The sequence below is a fragment of the Pteropus vampyrus genome, unplaced genomic scaffold (assembly GCF_000151845.1).
Source record: "Pteropus vampyrus isolate Shadow unplaced genomic scaffold, Pvam_2.0 Scaffold421, whole genome shotgun sequence".
In the NCBI taxonomy this organism is placed as follows: Eukaryota; Metazoa; Chordata; class Mammalia; order Chiroptera; family Pteropodidae; genus Pteropus; species Pteropus vampyrus.
Genome location: NW_011889202.1, coordinates 1,034,378 through 1,040,777, shown reverse-complemented (window position 1 = coordinate 1,040,777; position 6,400 = coordinate 1,034,378). Strand labels below are relative to the sequence as shown.

The 6,400-nt window shown below is 36.8% G+C and overlaps 1 pseudogene; it reads right to left on the bottom strand.

The window, feature by feature from the left end:
* Positions 1-3,871: 3,871 nt before the first annotated feature.
* Positions 3,872-4,453, bottom strand: LOC105306105 (annotated as a pseudogene).
* Between the last annotated feature and the right edge of the window lie 1,947 nt (positions 4,454-6,400).

Sequence of the window (6,400 nt, the reverse complement as noted above, 5' to 3'; positions counted from 1 at the left end):
TTTTAAAGTTTAAACATGTAGATCATTTTTTTGCTATCTAAGAGCACTCAGTCTAGTTGGAAAGATAGACTTATTAAAAGATAATTGAAATATAATGAAATGTAGGCATGGAGGTTAGGTACAATAATTTAGAATTCTTTGTGACAGATGATGATGGCCTGATATAAGGGATTATCCTTTGGGATGGCAAAGATAGATTTTGAGATACTCGAAAAGTAGAATTGATAGTATGCAGTGACCACTCTAAAATAGTAAGAGAAAGATGTAAAGTTCAAGAACTTAAATCTATTTTCTACTTTTATTAACTGCCTATTCATCTGCCATTTGCTGAGATAGGAAACAGATGGAGTGATAGATTGAGGTGTGAGTGCACACACAGCGGATTCAGATTTTGACATGTTCACTCTGATGTTCTTGTAGAATAATCAAAGCTATATGTTCAGTAGATAAGGTGATAGTAGAGATTTGGAAATGAGAAATCTAAAATATGGTGATAAATTTGGGAATAATCAGCATACTGATGGTAATTGAGGATATGGAAGTATATGAAACCAGTGTGTCGAGTGAGGAGAACAGAACCTAGAGAAAGACTTGTATGGAGGAACATATAGAGGAAGATGAGCCCACAAAACAGATTGAGAAGAAGTAGCCAGAAAGCCAGGAGGAAATCCAAGTGAGGATGATGTCACAGGAGTCAAAGTAAGGCATTGTTTTGAGAAGGAGGAAATAAGTGACTATGAGGACTGATGCTGAGAAGTCAAGTAAAATGAGGACTAGACAATATCTACTGGCTTTAGCATCATGGAGGTCTTCAGTGACACTGGTGAGTTTCAATAGAGTGGTGCAGACAGCCAGAATGAAGTAATTCGAAGAGTGAATAGGAAATCGTGAGGCATGGACAATGAATACAGACAGCTCACTAAAGAAATCTGGCCACAAACCAGAACAGAAAGGATGAACTATAACTTGAGAGGTATAAAAAAGAACCTAGGAAGGGTTTTATTTTGTAGAGAGACTTAAGCAAGAATATTTGTGGATAGAAGTCCTCACAGAGAAAGACTGCATAATCAGGAGAGTGGATGGGTAGTAAAATAAGAGAATTTACTCCTGATGACTTCTATTCCCCATTGAAGTTGCAGTCCAATTGTTTTTCTAAGAACAAGGAGAGCAAGTTCAGTGTTGAAGGCCTCTCACCTTTCCCAGCACCCTGCTTATTCCTACTCTAGCACTTAGTACACTCATAGAAAGTGTCGCTTTGCTTGTCTTCTTCTCCAAACCCCATTACATTGTTAGTTCCTTCCATAGAACTTGTCACAGAGTAAACTCTTAGTGAACGTTTATAAATAAATTAATTAATTAAGCCTAATATTTGAGCAAAAACACCCAAAAAAATCTCAAGTCACTAAGATTATGTTTATACAGGAAATGTTGCAATTAACCAAATATAAAAGCATAGGAAAAATTATGCTCAGTAATAAATTAACATAGAATATCAGCAATTTATGGTAATAAAAGTTTATTTCTCATGCAAACAAAGTCCTGTGCAAGTCAGATGGCTCTCTTCCATCTTATGACTATGCCATTTGGAACATATAATCCCCAAGCTCTCCAGGGCAGGGGAAGTGTAGGTTAGGAGATTGTGCAGGATGTTTTTATTTTTGTCCTGTTTTGTTTCGTATTTTTTTAAATTAGATTTATTGGGCTGACATTGGTTAATAAAATTATACAGGTTTCAAGTGTATGACTCAACAACATGCCATATATATATTACAATGTGTGTTTACCACCTAAAGTTAAATTTCCTTCTGTCAATTGTGTTGCAAATCCACCATTCAGAATTCTGTCATAGGGACCCTAGAATTACTTCAAGGAGGCTAGTGAATGCTGTTTTCATTTGCACTCAGGAACAAACTGTGATGAACACAGAACAATTTCTCCATTACATTATCTTATTTAGCGTTCTCCTATACAGAGCCAAAGACAAAGATCCAAAGGCAGGTACTTTATTTGGGAGCTGATTCCAGGAGCAGAAATAAGAGAGCAGAGAGAGAAAGACAGGGGAAAAAAACAATATAAGGTATGTGATTGAGACCACCATTATGGGCCATAGGGGCTCAATTGTGTTGACACCTTCCGAAAGGTGTATAGAATTTCTGACAGAATTGTCCACCTGACACATATAGGCAGGATAATGTATCCACTGGCTTTTGTCCCCCATTGTCTAAAAATTGCTCTTGGGAAAAATAATCTCACATCTTTTGTATGTGGAAAGAATATCATTATCCCCATACCCCTGGGTAAGGCCCTGGGAGGAAAGCCGAAAGACATCATGGCAAGCTCTTGAGATGGGATGCTGCCAGCATGAGGTGAGTCTGAGCTCACATGAAACTGTCCACTGCAGCCGCAGGTGAAATTAGAACTGTTCTGGAGAGATGTCACATGAAAGATCAAGAGCATCTGCTACACACAACTCCACTTTAACAAAAAATAAAGGAAACAAATACCTTTTCTTCAAATATGTCTCAGATAAAAGCTATGGCCAGGAATCATCTGGATAATTGTTTTAACACTGCATATGACTTTTCCCATGAGTACCCAGTAGTGGTTGTATTTTTTGGATTATGAGATTAACTGGAAAGTAAAATAGAGAGGTGAGCATTTGCTCAAGCAATGACATCACTATAGACAACTCACCCAGGTGACTCAGACCCAGGTTCCTTCTGCTTTTCTAGAAGTTTCTATTCCTAGATCCTATTAGATAATTATCTCTGTGCTCTATTCTACTCTCCTTCCGTAGACGTTGTTAAAATGTTGCGATCTCATTCCTTTCTTTCTTTAGCTAACAAACTTCATAGAGAAATATGTTTGTTTATTAGTTATTCAACATGAAGTTAGGGGGAGATCTATAGGAATTTTCCCACAGTCCTTCTCAAGAGGCACTCTATATTTTCCTTCCATATTTTCATATTTGAAGTTGACAGGAATAATTAATCATACAAAGAGGCAAGGTACTCAAATTCAGCAAACATAATGTATGGTTCTCTTTGTGGTTTTAATAAATGCATCTTTAGTGCACCTTTCAAAGTGCATTTTCAGTATGGCTCTGATATAGTGCAGCCATACTCTCTTTTCTCTCTTCTTGTCATTGCTTCTGGTTAGTGCATTCTGGTTTGTTTATGGCTGATGCTTTCAAAGAAGCATGATTTATTGATTCCAATGAGCCTGCTGAATACTCACTACACACACACACACACACACACACACACACACACACACACACAAATTCTTTTTACCATTTTGGCTATGAATTTTTAAAACAGAAATTTATAAACTAGTTGTGTATATATAAAAAAAACTCTAAGTTTTATCTGATTAGAATATCTCCCAATTTTTGTTTCTTTTCTATTCTCCCATAGTATCTATCCTTTAGGGCATGTATCCCTTGTCACACTCTATTACAATTTTATGTTTTCTTGTTTGTTCCTTTTTTATACTTGGAGCTCTCCACCTTAATGGCACTTAGTAGGGTCTTAGTAGGTATTGGTTGAATGAGTGAATAATTAAATCATGACTTGAATGAATACTCAAATTGTGTTAATTTTCTCTTATTTGAAATATTATGCTCCTCTTGGGATGCTACTGATGAATAAACCACACTGAATCCCAAAAAGGATTGCAGAAGTAGAAAAACAATGAACAAAGCATACAGGTGATATTCACATGAGAAGATACAAATATAATCCATCAAGCTATGGATCTAAACAGGATCTTACAGATTTTTTTTTTCAGGCAGATGAAGGCTAATTTTATTGAATGATTTATCTATGTGGTAGCCAAGGCCACTATGAATAGGTAATAGAGGGGCAACATTTTATTTCTTGGGCTCTTCCTCTTTGGATGGAGTCTTGACGATTTCTTCCTTCTTGGCCTGGAACTGCTCTTCAGAACACTTGCGTGCTTCCTTGGTCTTAGATCTGCAGTCCTCAGCCTGGCCGGCCAGAAGCTTCTTCCAAGCCTTCAACTTGTGAATGTGTTCCACGAGAATCTGCTTGTTTCTGAACACGTTACCCTTCACTTTCAAGTACAGGCCGTGATACATGTGGCAGTCAATCTTCTTAGATTCACAGTATCTTCTGAGCAGTCAGAGAAGAATTCTCATCTTCCTCATCCAGGCGAACTACTTAGGCATTCGAGAGTTGGCAGTACCCTTTCGCTTACCTGTGCCCATATGCCTGCCCTTCCTGTGGGCCAAGGCGTTTTTCTGGCATTGAGATTGGAATGGACAGTCACAGGCTTCTGCATGATCAGCCCATCTTTGATCAGCTTCTGAATCTGCTGACAGGGAGTTGGCATTGGCAATTTCACTGGTTTCATTGGAGTCCAAACAGACCTTATTTTTGTCACAGTGGAGGACACTGGAGGCAAGTCTCTTGTGAAATGCGAGCATACTCATGGCTGTGGTCACAGCAGTGAAAGCAAAGAGATGTTTGTTTCATAGACGAGGGAAGTGAGGACCATAGGGAAATTATTTCACAAAGTCATCAAACTATTTCGTGGCAAAGCCAGGTTTTCCAATTTACTATATAGTATAAAAGAGGGAAGCTAAAAATGGCCATGAAAATAATTTAAAAGTTAAAGGATGTGCTTTGAAGATAATTTAGTCCATTACTTAGTCTATTACTTAGATTAAGGTGGGTTGGGGATTGACCACATCCACAGAGTCAATGGTGACTCCTATCTCACCAAACATAATTCAACGGGATGAAGGCATTGAATAGAATCAATGAGCTGGGGAAGAGGAAAGGCAGATAAGTAGACTAATCACTGTATTCCCAAAATTCATAATTTAGCATTTCCTGAAATAAGAGTGTATCTTATAATCGAAAGGCTATATGTGGGTCTTTAATCTGGCCAGTGACTTTTCCACTGAATTATTTTGCTCCTGCTTGGATCCCTCCCACTCAACAACAACAACAACAACAACAAATATGATCCATCTAACAAAAAGAAGCAAATTGATGAAACTTTACATGTGTTTGTGCTGAATTGAAGTCATTATGTGGCACTGCTTAAGTATTTATTTTTCTGAAAGGACTCATTAAAGACTTTTCCATTCTATTATTTCCAGCTAGTGAAAATCCATCATGAGTATTTAAATCTCAAAGATGAGCTAGATTCTAAATCTGCACCTCATGTTTCTCAGCTGAGTCTCTCCTTCAAATTATATATGCATTTTCTGTATCTGTGTTCCAATTCATTTTTCACACTTTCACAGTCTGCAATGTGAACCATACATTTGGTAGTTCTTGACCTATTTTTAAGTTTCGTCAATTTTTTTTTCAACTCTTGCCTTTGCCCAAGAGGAACAACCACTTTAGATTGAATCGCATTACAATTATTTTTGTAAACTGAATCCAAATTGAGTCGCAGTACTATTTTTGTCTCTAATAAACTTAAAAGTGAGTATTTTTCCATTATTTCTGCTTTTATGGGTCTTCTTTCTAGATATGTTTGCTCCTATTCTAAGGGCCTTGTTAATTGTAATTCTAGAATATAGATAACTCTATGGTGCCACACACAACAACTATTACCAACTTGTTCTTGAATAAAATCTTGAAAACACTTGCTCTCATGTTTCTAGCCCTCTGTAGCCTCAAACTATCATGCTGAAATGACTTCCAACCATTATAATTTACTAATGTTGAGTGATTTTACTTTCCCCCTTCTAAATCATTAGAGTTCCATGAGACTTTAGGGACCATCCAATTCAATATCCTTATATCATGACTAAGAAACTGATGCCCAGAGAAATTAGATGATTTCCCAAGGCCACACAACTTGATAGTAGCTGAGCCTAAACCAGAATTCAAGGCCCTTCCCTGTTGCAACAAAGCTCTTTCCATTCTACTATAGTGTATTTATTTATATGACTAACGTCTAATTCATGTCTTAAGTTCCAAAATATTTGTAATATTCTGATTATTTTCATCTTCGACTTGAGTTTTTGTGAAAATAAAGATAATGTAACTTACTCCTGTCTTTATCAACCCAAATCATCCCCACTGTCAATAAAGGATGTCTTCATTTCCCTGTATGGCAGGAAGCACATTAACATAACATTTTAATCTGAATTAATGGTAACACTTAGGAAGGCTGCATCAAATACTATAAGTGATCTTCATTAGAATTCCAGTAAGGCCAGCAGCTAGATGGTTATAGCCATGTTGTGTTATGAATGTTTTGAAAAAGTAATTAAATGAGTGGCTCTGGACAAGACATTAGAACCAAGGTGATAAAGTCAATGACGCAGATCCAAATTCAAAAAAAAAAAAGTCTAAGTAATTCCTGTATTTAAATATTATTACCCATAAGTTTAAGTCTTAATGTTTTTCTTTTCAGA